Below are 16,893 nucleotides of genomic sequence, written 5' to 3'. Positions count from 1 at the left end.
GCATATCACTACCAGCAGTGTCCCGACATATGAGGGGTGGGTGCATATCACTACCAGCAGTGGACAGACATATGAGGGGTGTCTGCATATCACTACCAGCAGTGTCCAGACATATGAGGGGTGTGTGCATATCACTACCAGCAGTGTCCAGACATATGAGGGGTGGGTGCATATCACTACCAGCAGTGGACAGACATATGAGGGGTGTGTGCAGAGGACTCCCAGCAGTGTCCCACTCCCAGGAGGATGGATGTCTTTCACACACTGCATGACACACCACATGTCGGTGTGAGGATATATAACACATGCATACCCACCCATGGCGGATGCAGCACAATACACACCCTGATTTCCTGCCAACAGACTGTATAGTCATGTAACTGCATACAAAACTAAGATAGCCAAAGGGAACACACACTGTTACGCACATCCCAGGACTGATAGGAATGTCCAGGTGCTGGTCCAGCCACCAAGATGTTGTCTCTCATGGAAGGAATAGGGTTCAATTCCACCAGATACCATGCCCACAATTGTGAGTCAGGTGCCCAAATACCCTGCCTAACAAGTACCATTTGTGTGGTAGGCCGTGATGACACACATGCATAGTGCTGAAAAGGGCCAATTTGTCCCTGAAGGCATTCCTACATACCCAAAACACAAGTACAGTGACTAGCAAGGATGGCACAGACGATTCAGCAGGAGACATCGGTGAGCAGGCATGGCCATTGTTGAAGGGATCGGTCACCAACAAAGGAAATGTTGACACAGGTCAGCACAACAATTGTGCAACTGTTTGAAGGGAAGATGTCAGGTGCCACAGTGGAAGGAACACTCCTTGGGACAATGTCTCCAAAGAAAAGGAACACACACTACCAATGATTCTTTGCAGAGACATTGTGATGCCACACAGATACCATGGTCTACCTCATGACCATCAAACAAAAATATTTCTCAGAACCCTAACACATTACCAGAACAACAACTCTAGGAGCCTCATCACCAACCACAAGTACCTGAAATGCAATAGTGTTGAAAGTAAAAGAAAAGGCTTTATTCAGCACACAAAAATAATAAATTAAGAAGACACTATGTACAAAGGCCAATGGCCAGTCCTTTGTTAAAGTCCAAGGGTGGACGTAGGGAACCGTGTCCACCCCTACCGTGCCTACACAAAGCAACCTTAAGGTTTGTAAACCGGGGGGGGCATCATCTGTGGCAGGACCAGGCTCCGCAGGGACAGGAGGGGGTTGGTAGGTGTGGTGGGTGCAGGGCTGGACGTCGCCACCACAGGGGGTGGGGCAGCGCCAAAGGTGGAGGTGAGCTCGGTGCTGCACACTGCTGCCAGGGCATCCAGAGTAACCCCTGCACCTGAAGATACCCCAGGGCCAACGGAGGGTGGGTGGCCGAGGGATGGGGTGCAGCGCTCTTGGGGGAGGGGGTGGACATGGGGGTGGACACAACTCCCCTGCCCGGGGACTTCCTCGCCCGCTTGCGGGGTGGTGTCACAGTGGGGGTGAGGGCCAGCTCACCCATGTAGAGCTCTTTGGGTGACAGTTTGGCAGGGGAGCTAAGGGGAGTGGTTTTGGAGGGACTGGGTTGTGAGGACTGCGGACTCTGACTGTGGCTGCGTGTCTGTCGTTTGCCACCAGACCCTGTGGGTATGCCTACATCCCCCTGAGTGTGCGTGCCAAGAGGTGTGTGCTGTGCCTTACTTGGGGGTGTGCTGGATGTGTCTGTTGGGGTGCGTACCCGTGACTGTCTGTGTGTGCGTTGGGCAGGCATGTGAGAGGGCAGTGTGGATGGGTCCGGGGTAGGGGGGGACGGAGCACCGCAGGAGAGAAACTGCTTACGTCAGTGAAGAGTCCATGGACCGCAGAATCCTGCGTGGCTCAGACATCATTGATGACATGCCCTCCACGAATGACACCAACTGTGTGAGCAGTTTAGTGTGTCCATGGAGGACACGCAGCACTGATGCCTGACCAACCTGCAACTGGCGCAGTGTGTCCACAGATTCTTCACTGAGGGCAGCAGGGGTGACAGGGGCAGGAGGTGCGGTGCCTGGTCCAAAGGAGACACGGTGGGACCCTGCACGGACAGAAGGGATGGGAGCAACTGGGAGGGCAGAGATGTCAATGGAGGAGGCGGGTACAGATGGTGGGATGCTGGCAGTTGTTGGTGCATCCTCCGCCTCCTCAGGGAGTTCAGCCTCGGACCCGTTGGCGTCGTAGATGCTCTCGCCTCCAGACAGGGCCTCCGACTGACTCCCCTTGCCCTCCGTGCCACTGGCTCCTGCTGACTCCACAGCACTGGCGGCACTGTCGCTGGGTCCCTCCTCAAGGTCCATGCAGGTGTCTCCCTCGCTTGCAGATGATGATGCTGTGGGCAAGGAGAAGAAATCAAAATGCATCAGTCACCTGTATACATCTGACACATGAGCACAAGAACAATTGGTCACAGTGCATATCAGGCAATGCATCATGAGTAACAGCTAGATTACGCCGCACATATGTAAGCCCTGTACTGCCCAGTTGTTAGACCCACCATGCCACTTTGACACCAGGAAAATACATACACTAAAGGCCACAACTTGAATGAGAAATACACTGAGAAGCTAGTGCCTGTGAACCGGTGAGCACAGCAATACAATGAAGTCATGATACCTCTTGTTTAGCCTGAAAGCAACAGTAGTGATGCACTCAAGGTAAACTAACACACCTCAATACTCAAGGTGTCACGACACTCAGAGACCTGTAAGTCCTTTGGAACACAAAACAAACAAATGTTGGTCCTTGGGACTCACAATACTTTACACAATCCAAATGTTTTGAATGTGCCAATTGGCCATTTCGTGAAAAGAACACTCATGTGGCTGCATGCAATATGTAGCACAAGGCAGTGCACACAAAAGTACATGTACACTGTCATTGAAGAAGCTGGCACCTTTTCTGAGAAGCCACTGTAAGAAATGAATGGTGTTGCAGAAAGTACATATACATGGGCCCACGGAGGTCTTGTTGTCTTGAGACTCGTTAGTTTGTATCACCAACAACAAAGGAGTCTCACAAAATCAAGACCACTGTTGGAACATGTATATGGAGAATCAGCAACACCATTTAATTTGAACAGTGGCTTCTTTGAATAGATACCAGTGTGTTCCATGAAATTTGAAATGTCGTTTGGTGTGCGCTTCCTTGGTAGACTTTTTTCATGCAGGCACATCAGTGTACTTAACACAAATCATCCAATTTCCACATTTAAAACATGAACAACTGTTGACAAGTGCTTTGAGTGCCAAGGTACAATTTTGTAAGAGTAACAACTTTAATTATGCCAGTTGTCACCAGGCCATCCGTCACCTGATTACACAGTTGGCTACACATATGACCTACTGCCTGTCATCTGGAGTGGCACACATGTCCACACCCAGGACAATGCATAAGCTAATGGGCCTGCAATTGGGTGGTAAAAAAGAAAGCCCAGCTGTACTGTGGGGACACCCTCATGGCAAGCCAGAATGTACACACAGATGTCAGCAAAAAAAGTCCAAAATGCATTGCATCAGAACCACACACAGGTGCAAAAAATATATGATCAGGATTCCTGTTGGTAAAAAAATGACACAGGCTGCAAAGCACGATCATTGAGCACTGGCCACCATCACAGGGGCACTGCACAGTGTATTTGTGTACAGGCAATTCTCACACACAAGTCAGACCTGGCAATGAAAAATCAGGGTTGCACATGTATGCCTCTCCCGCACCCCCCCCAATACCTGAGTCAATGTGATTGATACAGATCAAGAACTTACACCTCTTATTCCGGTTTACAATAACTGTGCTTGAAAAATACCTTCATTTACACAACATCACCTCATGGGGCTGCAAACACATATTTGTGACAAACAACCATCAACAGATTGTTGTGAATAGCCACACAGGCACTGCCCAGTGTGAGTATGCACAAGCAAAATGTTGTATCCCTGTCCAGTGGACACAGGTAGCACACATTAGCAAAATACAAACTAGGCCAGGGAACAATGCCACAGAGGCAGACCTATGCAGAACACACAGAGAAAGTGCACAGTGTTGGATGACACACATGATTAGGAGGCCAGGGTGTCTCAGGGGACTGTAGTGGGCACACTGCTCCGTGGTCCTGGAATGAGCTGACTGTACCATGTTCAACCGTCATGGTACTATGCATATCTCACACACATGCACATCATGTCTGAGGCCACAACATTGGTCATGCATGCTGCAAGGGTGTCCAGTTGAAAGCTCACACTCCTATGTGGAGAATCAGCATCAGTGACAACAACTATGGACCCCCAACATAGTGAACAGGTCATGGCACAGGCAAGGTACCAACACAAGTCACAGACCACCCTCCCACATGATGCAGAAAGCAATGTGCACTTAGATTTACTGGCACCCTAGATGACTATGTGCAAATGTGATTACACACAGACCAGGGGACACATGTCAACGAGGGGAAGGGATGAAAAAGAGCAACAGGTGACATTGGGGAACAGAGAATGCACTGCACATATAATCTCTGGGAGTGTATCCAGGCTACAGAGCACTTACAAAAGCTTGCGACACATAACACGACAAACAGCCATGTACCTACCCCCTCCTTGCTGCAGTCTCTCCTGTAACTGCCTAGCGAGGTCTGGGAAGACCACCGCCAGGACACGTCACATTTGCGGGGTCAGCCGTCGGCGTCCGCCGTGGGGGCGAGGACTGTCGAGCCCCTTCTGGACCCGGGCGATCCGCCGGGTCCAGCACCAGATGTCCTGCCACCTCTTGTGGACCTGTGGCAGCTGGCAACGACGCTCCCCCTCAGATCTCACAGCCCTGACGATGTGGTTCCAAATCACCCCCTTCTCGTAGGCAGTTACCTGTCAGGATGACAAAGTGACACACCATCAATATACCTGCTCCATGTCCCCGAGACACACATTTGAACCTCTTAGAAATGTTGAACAGGGCATAGGATGCAGACAGGAATTACATCATACACAATAAGAAATTGGCCTGTGTGCAAGCCCCAATGCACTACATGGCATTGAAAGTCAACCGGTTGGCATGAGGGTTGCGACACACTCACTGATCATGCCACACACTGTGCAGCACATGCAACAGCAGGCTGATGGCCAGCACGTGCCAAGCAGTCACATGTCCCACTCCACTGATGCATCCTCAGCATACTAGACAGACACACCCAAGCACAGATCACTCGCCTGTCATTCACAACAGCAGATACAACCCTCACTCTGCACATGTGCCACTTGCCAGTGGGATGTCACAGGTGTCATGCTCGCTATGCAAGTCAGACACACAGCACGGCTTACTTGTCACATCAGATGGGTAGATATGTTGCCACCTCCATGCAGCTGTGGCGCAACACTTCACATAGACACTCACCCTTATGTAAAGGAAGATTCACACACATCAATGTCCATGGGGTCGTACACATCATTTGGACACTCTCACCACAGGTCCACTCAACTCATACACATCTGTGGGTACAGTCACCTGTCACACCGGGGGGAGCACTGAATCACCTCAGGACAATAGGAAAAAAAGCCACCAAGGATTTCACTGGCTGAATGTGTCATGCACTATGCAGTGAAAGTCACAGTAAGCACAATGCAAGTGAGGAGTGCACACAGGAACTACATCAGGCTCTTCATGAGAGACATCAGCATGTCCCCCACCCTGGGACCCACTCTAAACAACATAGCATGTCTGTCCCACCTGGACACAATATTGACAGTCACACAACAGGTGCCTAGGCAAAGGTAGTGGACTCAGCACTCACCTGATCCCTGGGTCTCCCATACAGCTTGGTGTACTGTGGGAGGAGGGCATCCAGCAAGGCCTGATTCTCCTCCTGGGTGAATGGCTGGGCCCTCTCCACAGTACACGACATGGTCCAGAGGAATCAGAGACAGCAGCAATGTTGTCGACTGGAAAGTTGGTTGTGCAGGCAAGTGCCCCTCATGGGCTCTGGCTGCCTTATATCTGTCTTGCTGAGGGGCATTCATTTAGAGGAGTACATAGTGATTGGTCAGACTCATTAGCATCCTACGTTTACTCCAATCCCTTTAAACATACACCAATGACACCATTCGCATCGTTCAAATTTTGAGCATCATGTCAAGTCAACAACCACTTTGCAACATTGTATTTTCTGGCCAACTGACTGTTCCAGGACACCTGATCGACACTTTCCAACTGAAAACTCTGTCTCCATGACAACCAGCATGCATTTAGGGCCTAATACTTGTCCCTTATGTGTCCCCTATGTAATTTTTAAATCCACGCACAGGTACGGTGTCTTTCACACGTACCCCTACGGCACCAGTACAATGGTGAAATGAAGCGTACATACACGATGATAGTGGGTGTACTGTGCGTTTCACACGTACCCCTACGGCACAAGTACAATGGTGAAACGAAGCGTACACATGCGATGATAGCGGGTGTACGGTGCGTTTCACATGTACCCCTCCGGCACAAGTACAATGGTGAAACAAAGCGTACCATCGCGATGATAGCGGGTGTACGGTGCGTTTCACACGTATCCCTACGTCACAAGTACAATGGTGAAACGAAGCGTACACACGCGATGATAGCGTGTGTACGGTGCGTTTCACACGTACCCCTACGGCACCAGTTGTACAGTGCGTTTGACAGGTACGTGTACTACTAGTAAGTACACATATGTGTACGCACTAGTAGTACACGTACCCGTACGTGTACTACTAGTGCGTACCCGTACATGTACTACGATAGTACACGTATGTGTACGCACTGTACCACTAGTGCATGCAGCGTACGTGTACTACTAGTGCGTACCCGTACGTGTACTACCTTAGTACACGTATGTGTACGCACTAGTAGTACACATACGGGTACGTGTACTACTAATGCATACCCATACGTGTACTAAGGTAGTACACGTACGGTGCATGCACTAGTAGTACACGTACGGTGCATGCACTAGTAGTTCAGTGCTTACCCGTACGTGTACTACCTTAGTACACGTACGGGTATGCACTAGTTGTACACGTACAGTACATGCACTAGTAGTACAGTGCGTACCCGTACATGTACTACCTTAGTACACGTATAGGTACGCACTAGTAGTACACGTACGGGTATGTGTACTACTAGTGCGTACACGTACGTGTACTAAGGTAGTACACGTACGGTTACGCACTAGTAGTACACGTACGGTGCATGCACTAGTAGTACAGTGCGTACCCGTAGTGTACTACCTTAGTACACATACGGGTACGCACTAGTAGTACACTTACGGGTACGCACTAGTAGTACACATACCCGTACGTGTACTACTAGTGTGTACACATACGTGTACTAAGGTAGTACATGTACGGGTACGCACTAGTAGTACACATACGGTGCATGCACTAGTAGTACAGTGCGTACCCGTACATGTACCACCTTAGGACACGTACGGGTACGCACTAGTAGTACACATACGTACGTGGACTCATTTCACACGCTTACAATGGTAATACAGGCATACACATGACAGGAATGGAGGGCTACGAGTCGCACATGGATGTCCATCAAGTACTTGCCATTGCATACTTACATGTGCAGGCCCTAGGTGTGTTAGCCAGTGATATTGCACAGGTCATCTCATCTAGTTGCACAATTGATGTGTGATGACCTGTGGACATATGTCATGTTTGATGGGGCACTATGTGGCACACATCACCTTGCCACTTGCCACAAGTGTGTCTGTAGTCCAACTGTGTCATGCACAGCAGCAGTGGGATGGCACAGTAATCAACACCCGCACCTGTCTCCTGATGCCAGGGACAGGGACACTCTATCAACTGACAGGTCTCGATCACCGTGCCCCTTTGGGACTATGTCAGGTGTGTGTCATGTGTTCCCATGAGCTTGATGTCAGTGTCCCGTCAACTGCATCTGCTGTTGGTGCATCCAACAGGGGTCTGTGTGGAGATGGGCATGGAACACAACTACGCACACCATGCCACATGTGGATTCCCACGGCTGTAGGGTCTGTGTGCATCGTGCATGATATTTTCCCAGTCAGACATGTGTGCGTTGTCTCAATGGCTGTGTTTTTTAGTTGTCACATGTACCCCTTCATCGCAATGTGTTTGATATGTACATTTGACATTCCATGTGACCTGTGCTTGTGCCTTGCAGTCAGCTGTCTGGATGAGAAGACATCCTTCCAATGCAGCTATGTGGATGTGTGTCGCTCTGTTGATATCTCTGGCTGTTCACTCAGACTGGCCCCCAGCTCATTTCAGGGCATGTCATGTAGACTTGAGAATCAACAGGTGTATCTGGCTTTTTGTAGGAGTGCCAGCAAGCTTGCATATGTGTCCTGGATGTATTGCACACACCCGACTACATAGTTACCTGATGTGTATTAGCAGTGTAGCATGTGCTATGTTCATTGACATTGATGTTGGCCGACTCTCAATCTTCATTCATCCAAACAATGTCTTGCAGGGCACCACCTGTCCCAAGACTAATGCCAGACTTGGGTGTCATGAGGGAACGTGCCTACATCCGACGTTACAGATTCACTCAACAGTTGATTGAGGACTTGACCGACAGGCTGGCACCACACCTCCAACCGCGACATAGGTATCCTACTGCACTGACCCCAAAGATGAAGGTGATGGCAGCCCTACATTTTTTTGCCACAGGTACGTTTCAATTCACCATAGCTGATGTTGGTGGCATGTCACAGACAATGTTCAGCCATGTCCTGCGTGATGTTTTAGCAGCCATGTTGGAGCACCTTGATGAATTCATCACATTTCCTACTCCTGAGGAGTTGACAGATGTCAAGGGTGATTTCTATGCCCTGGGAGGTATGCCCCATGTCATTGGGTCCATCGATGGTACACATGTGGCAATGGTACCAGCACAGGCACAGGAACAAGCCTACCGCAATAGAAAACATTACCACTCGATAAATGCCCTTGTGGTGTGTCTTGCTAACATGCTGATTTCCCATGTCTGTGCATGTTTTCCAGGATTAGCACACGATGCCTACATCATGAGGCGTAGCAGGGTGCCACAAATGATGCTGCGGCTGCACAACGAACGAGCATGTCTTGTTGGTGGGTATACTCTGTTTGTCCTGTGTGTTGCGGTATCTTTGGCTCTCACTGCATCTCCTGACCCACTTTTTTACATGATGTTTCCATGTAGGGGACTCTGGATATCCCAACACGCCATGGCTAATGACACCTCTCCACAACCCAAGAACAGCTGCAGATCACAGGTACAACGATGCACACGGGCAGACCAGGCGAGTGATTGAGAGGACGTTTGGCCTCCTGAAGAGCCGATTCCGGTGCCTGGACAAGACAGGCGGGTCCCTCCCTTATGCCCCGGAGAAGGTCTGCCGAATCTTCCTTGTGTGCTGTATGCTGCACAACATGGCAGTTGAGAAGGCAGTGCCACTCAGCCTGGATCCGGATGAGCAGGAACATCCACCCGTGGAGGATCAAGGGCTTGCTCACGAGGCTAGTGATGATGATGAGGAGGAGGAGGATATCCGGAGTCAGCTCATACGCAACTTCTTCTCATAATGGTGAGTCACTGGGTATGAGTGTGCAAGCTTGTAGCATTGAGTGGCATGTGTTGCAATGTGTGTGTCCAGCTAACTGAATGCAAAGTGACTTGGATGTGTGTTCTGATGTGTCACTAGAGTGATGATGTCATGCCACACAGTTTTGCGGAGAGACATTCTTTGAAATTTGCATGTGTCAAACATTGTTCATGTTTGGTAAATGTCCATGTGTGCGGTGAGAATTGTTTTAGGTGACTTCTTGTGTGTCTGTCGTTCCCAGGTATTTAGCGCCTGTTGTCTGCTTGTGTCATCGTCCTCCTGCTATTCCTCATGAGGATTGCAACGTGTGCTGAATCACCGTTCCATGCACGGACATGTGGAAAGGTCAGTCTTGGTAAGGTTTGCAGCAAGGATTTTTTGTGGTGGTACGGGTTTGGAATGTGTGGGGACTGCTTCTGTGCATGTTGTGGTACCATGTATACATGTCTTCTCACCATGGAGCATACAACATGTAGCATCACTCCCATGACATGATAGTCACCCTTCTTGACAGTCATCTGTAGTGGAGTGTGGCGTCTGATGAAGGCATCAATGTGTGTAAACCTTGCCTCTGAAACATTGCAGATGCTACGGGTGGACATAGTGGGGGACATCACAACAACAGGCTCCATGGGGAATTGCAGCCTCTCCGTGTGCAGCAGGATGTGTTTGGCTCATCCCCTTACCTTGTGTACCAGTTCCTTGGGATTGACATCATCCGTGTTGTGAATGGGGTGTCCAGCGTATGTCCCACATGTTCTGTCAACTGACCTGTGAGTCTGTTAATATGGATGCATATCCCTTTGTTTGTGTATGTGGAATAAAGGTGTTCAGCACAATCCAAAGTGCCTCATCTCTGTCACTGCAGCTCTCTTGACAGTTTGCATGCCTCATGTATGGCATAATTGTCAAAGATTGAGCATCTGTGTGTATGTGTACTTTGGCAACATGCATGCAGTGCTTTATGGCTAATGATCTCTATTGTGCATGAAGTACCTTGTTGGGTATGTATTTGTTCAATTTGCTCCCCACAATGGGACGTGAACCCCTGCTGATGGTGTGTCTCCTTTGCGCATCTCCGCATTGTGTTGCCTGATCCAGTGGCTGTAATTTATGGTGATTGTTCATACATTTTCTCGTAGTGACCCATGCGTGACCTGACACTCCTTCCTTTACATACACCTGTTGCACTGTGCCTTTCAGACCTTGTCTTTGTGTGCTACTTTTTGCCTAATTTCTAACCCCTTCCACCTGCTGCTGCCTCACCTGCGGCACCGCCCCACCGAGTGCCCTGATTCTGTAACCTCCACGCCTCCAAAATGCTCTGCCCTTCCCCCTCCACCCATTCAAAATGCAGGCAGCAGCTTTTCTGTGCCACTGTATCCCCAGCACCGTGCCAAAGGCAGGTACGTATGCGCCTGCAACATGCACAGTGCACGACCCTCTAGTCTTTGCATGACCCACGTCACACAACAGGCTCATGCTGCAGCCCCTCTCCAAGCAATGTCATCGTGACAATCATCCTCCTGCTATCAGGCAACCCCTAAGCACACACACGACACCTTCGCATGCTGAGTGTGCTACTCCAACTGCCTACACAGCGCTGCCCAGTCTACAAGACCCTTGCAGAACAACCAGGTAATGTGCCTCCTACTCCACACTCGCTCCGTCCACCAGCACGCCATTGGACTCTGTTACCTCCTCAACACAACAGCCCCACACATCACCTTCATGACAGTAACCTGGACAAAAGCATCCTCAGCACATGACGGCTTCATTGCCATCTCAGACGGATACAAGACCACCCGCAGGGACGGCAACACCAATCCCGGGGGATGAATTGCTATTTATTCACAAGGACACCCTCAGAGTCACAAATCCGGGTTTGCAGCAACTCCATGGCAACCCTCAGTGTAACACTCCTCTACAGATCTGCAGGACTACATCCACTACTCCGCTAAGCCATCAACACGTACATCTGCACGCACACCCTCACCTCCACGGGCTACATGTGGCTGTGTGCCAGTAACTTCTTGCTGGAGGGGAACAACACCACCATCCATCATTGGTCCATCAACATTTGACTCCACGTCTCCGACAATCAACACACTGCCCCACACCCCGCTACCGATCCCCCAAAGATGCTTGATGTAAGTCACCACAGACAAGATGTGTGGGACACTCAAAACAACACCCCCGTCACACCCTGCAACCTCACGCACTGGATCAGCAACTGATCCAACAATCTTGCCACATTGACAGACTTTCCTGTGAATCACAACAACAGTTCAGGCACCTGGGACAAGGCATACCTACAGGACTCCTACAGACTTAGCCGGACTCTTGTGCAAACCTTGCAACACAAAGAGCCATCATTTGCCTTACAGCCCTGGAAAACACCACACACAGCCATCACCATATCATCAGCAAGGACAAGTGGAGATCCTTCAGATAGTGCCGAGACACCCAAACACACGACATCAAGGAGCTCATCAGCATTGTGAGTGAACTGACAGCAGATCTCCATCCAAGACACCCCAGCCTTGCAAGGCAGATCACATCCCTTGCAACTTTGTACCACTGCAAGCTCATGGGCATACACGACAGCCTTGGCACACAGACGCAGACAGCACTATTATCCGCAGGACAAACCCCCATCAGGTTATGGACTCCCATCAGCAGCAATGACACAACCTGGCTCATTGCAACATACACTCTGGCTCTCCATCAGGCCCCTTCCCACACAACATCTAAACCACATCATTCCACATCCTTGAAGCCCACGTCCAGTGTGTCCTGAATGTCTCCTTTGAGTTTGCCACATTCCATGGGGGCTGGAGGCATGCAGAGACCCAGGCCCTTCTTAGACAACTGACGGCAGTACCGCAGAATCTCCTGGTACATCACCCTGCTTCCCTACCCATCAAATGCCATCAGGAAGACACTAAACAAGCAAATGACAATTTTCCTCCATGCAACTTTCTCCAGGCAACCGGCACCAGACCATCTTCCACAGTAATCACACCACTGCAACCGTCAGCATTGCCACCACCAACCACAACTTTGCCATGCTCAACAATGGTGAGGCCACCACCCTTGACCTCTCAATGGCATTCTACACCATGTGCTACCACACTTTCAGCTCACACATCTCCAACACTGGTATCCAGAGGAGGGCCCAGGGTTAAATCAGAAAGTCGCTAACCAGCAAGGCCCAGGGAGTCTGCCTCCACCCTGCAGCATGTAGGACACTGGGGTCATGTGGCACATGCCACAGGGCTCTTCTCTCAGCGTGACGATCTTCAATGTCTCCATGACCCCCCTCTCCACCATCACATGCGCACACAACCTCATCATCATCTCGTATGCCATTGACACCCAGATGCTCCTCCAACTCACCAAAGACCCAGCCATTGCCAGATCCAACCTTCAAGAAGGCATGAGATCCGTTGAGGAATGGCTGAACATCAGCCACCTGAGGCTGGACTTGGACAGGACAGAGGTCATCATCTGAGGATTGTCCCCTTACAGCTGGCTCAACTCCTTGTGTCCCACTGGTCTGTGCACCGCACCAGCACCCAGTGGCCACGCACACAAGCTGGTGTTCATCATGGACCCATCGCTGACAATTACCATGCAACTCACCACCATCTGTACCTCATGCTGCAACACCCCCCACATGCTGCAAATGACCCACAGATGGATCCACTCCAAGGCAAGACAGGCCGTCCCCCTGGTCCACGACACCAGCCGGCTCAACTACAGCAAAACTGCAGGAGAAGTTGTCCACATCCTGAGTGCATCCGCACAACTCATCTGCAACATCCCCCACCCCAGCCCCATCACTGTCCACCTGAGATAGGTACAATGGCTCACTGTGTGCTGCAGGATCACCTTCAGACTCCTCAACCACACTCAGGAGGCAGTCCACAACCCCAGACCCAACACCGACCTTGGATGTCTGTCATCCAACACCCTGTTGGCCCAACTCCATGCAGCCCACCTTGCCCTGGCCACCATTCATCACATCCACATAAAAACTGCATGCAGGAGATAGTTCTCCCACCTCGCAAAACAGACCTGGGACTCCCTCCCCGGGCACATCAACATGACCCATGACCTCTACACCTTCATGATACTCTTCCAAATTGGTCTGTCTGAGCAGTATTTCAAGCCCCCCCTCAGCATCTTGAGGCCATCACATGTGAGTATTGGGCTCCATGTCTGTATTTTGTGATACATTGTGACCCATGTGTGTCCTCGACCGGACTCAGATCCAAGTGTATGGATGGCTGGAGTTTGTTCCACACTCAGGCATACTTCAACATATCCCCACACGTATGTTGTGTAATCATGCTACATGAGAGCAACATAAAATTTCATGTCTTAATTTTTTATTTATAGCTCTGGGGCGTGATTTGTGCACAGGAAAAAAGGTGCTATGCAGGGACCATAGAATCCAAAGTTCACAGGGGGAGATGGAATCCTTGGCATTTGAAGTCATCAGAGTCCAGACCACAGTGTTTGGCATCATTGGTCAGACTGTGACCAGCAAGTCCATGTGGCAGATGATGTCAGTCAATGGGGTGATGCTGTCGCATATGAAGGCCAGGTGCCAGGCCAGGTGACCTGGGAGATGTGGATGGGCCGCTGCCTCTCATGGTCTTTTCCATGGATGACCCACCTTCCTCGCGGGACCCTCAGATGCAGGCCTTGACGATGCTTGGGACGCTCCGTCGGACAAATCCTCCTCCTCCTCCCTCCCTGTGGCTGGTGGTGGTCTTCGCCTGGTGGCACAGGGAGGGTTGCCCATGTTGTCAGCGATCCAACGGAGTGAATGGCCTATGTCCCTTTGCACCGCCAGGAGCTCAGCCAGTCTTGCCTCCATCCGTCCTTGGTGATCTTGTTGACTGACATGTTGATCGGCCTGCTGGTTCTTGATCTCTGTGAGGGTCACCACTACCTGGCTGAACTCCCTGGTGTCACGCCGGTATGCCTCCATGATGTTGTGGATGTGTGACATACCGGTCCCTTCAGCTGGCTGCTCAGGTTCTCGCCTCCGCCGTCCTACACTCCCACCACCCCTGCCCACACGAGCCTGGCCTGCCGTTGTGGGCACATCGGGTCTACGGGACCCCTGAGGGATGGCAGTGTCGGTGTTGTCTGCCTCCTCCTGGGTGCCCGCCGCACCTTGTCCCTCCTGGTCAGACTGGCTCAGTTGTTCACTGCGGGCAGGGCTCCTTGGTGTCTCCTGGGATGTGGCAGGAATGGGGGTGGTGGTTGGCACAGATGGTCCTGAACCAGGTTCTGCAGGGGCTTGGACACCAAAGGGTCCAGGTCGTCGGGGTCATCCGCGGAGTGTTGAGAGGTGTCGCTGCCGGTGGGATCAGGTTCCTGCCGAGCCGGTGACTGTGATTATTCCCCCCCATTGTTGGGGGGATATTCATCACGTTGCCCTGTGTGTGAGAGACAGACAATGTTAATGCTGTTTCATGCAACATGCATGTTTCATACACATTTAAGTTGGCACTGTTCCTCCAGGTAGTTGTATGTGCCTAGCATTCTCCTCAATGTTCACTTGTGGATGGGTATGTTGCGGGGGACAGATTGATATGTTCTCCTGAGTCTTTGACATGTTGATTTGTGGCTTGGATGCTTCTTCGGCAATGTATTGGTCTTGTTGTGTTGCATGTCCATTGTGACAGTGGGTAAATCCATTGCCTGTCCTGGTGGTGTCTGCTTGTGTAAGGTGTGTGTGTGACAGGGCCTGCTGGTGGGTGTAGTGTGATTTGGCCCTGGGGCTCCCAGGTGATGTAGCTGTCCCCCCATGGAGCATGCTGCCATGACAGTGAGTGTGAGTTCCTGTCCTAGATATCTGACCTTGTTGTCTTGGTGTTTGTATTTACACTGGTCACAGGAGGGCCTTGTGCTGCCTACACCAGGGCCAAGTGTGAGCTATCTTGTCAATACTTTCCCAATCCCTGTGCATTGCGCATGGTGCATGGGTATGTGTCTGATTTATGATTCAAACATGCGTTTTGTGCCACCCACCCTCCCAGCATACCAGAAATCCATTCTTGGGTTGGTGCTTCATGTAGCATGGGACGTAGCATGGCCTTGCTTTCTCAATGGGGCATACACATGTTATTGGCATTAGCATAGTTTTTGACTGTGGTTCTGGCCGGTGATGGCTTGGGGGTAGTTGCGTGCATTTGGTGTAGTTGGGGTGTGGATGGCATTACCCCCATGTTACGTAAGTTGTTTGTGTACTCACCAGGCTCTGCAACTCCTTGGAGTCCATGTACTCCCACCAGCGGAAGCATGGCCATCACCTTCTCCTCCCAGGGATGGTAATGTACTGGTCTGCGGCGCGCACCACCTCCAGTGATGTTGCTCTGGGCGTAGTCCTCATTCATTTTGCGCTTGACCGCCCTCTGCAGATCGTACCACCTGGCTTGGCATTCATTCCTGGTCATTCTGATGGGTGCAACAGCATTCACCCTATCGACAATCCTCTGCCACTGGCGTGATTTTTCAGCTATGCTGGTCTGTCTGACCAATGTTCCAAACAGCTGTGGCTCGACTCTGATGACTTCATTGACAAGGATCTCCAGCTCCTCCCTTGTGAACTTTGGATTCTTGTCTGTGGTCATGGTGTGGGGTGAGGGTGTGGATGGTTGTGGGTGTGTGGGTCTGAATGTGACGGTGTGGGTGTGAATGTGTAGAGGGGGTATGTGTGAAGGAGGTTGTGTGAAGGTGTATATGTTAAGGTGGATGGGTGCAGTTGTTGGTGTGTGCTCTGTAGCTGCAGTGAGTCTGTTGCAAAGGATCATGGTTTGTGTGTTTGGGCCCTTTTTATTGGTCCATTTGTGGGTGTGGCTCAGTTTGAATTTTTGGTGGGTGTGTCATAAGGGGTGGTTGTGAGTTTTCCCCTCTGTTTGCCTGTTTGGATGTGTCCAGGTCAGTCCTTTCCATTTTTTGTGCAGTGTAGACATGTTTTGTGGTGTTGTGCGAGTCGAATAGACCCTCCTTGTGCTGTTTTCCAGTGTCCGTGGTTCAGTACGGTACACGGGTACAAGTCGTACAGACACACGGCCCCATGCGTTGTGTATGTACAGGGCGTACGCCGCCATTGCTATGTACGGTGCGTACACCGCCATCGCTGATATATGGTGTGTACACCGCCATCGCTATGTACGGTGCGTACACCGACATCGCTTATGTACGGTGCGTACACCGACATTGCTATGT

This window comes from Triturus cristatus, chromosome 4_2 (assembly GCF_964204655.1).
Source record: "Triturus cristatus chromosome 4_2, aTriCri1.1, whole genome shotgun sequence".
Taxonomy (NCBI): Eukaryota; Metazoa; Chordata; class Amphibia; order Caudata; family Salamandridae; genus Triturus; species Triturus cristatus.
Note: the sequence above shows the minus strand (reverse complement) of the source record.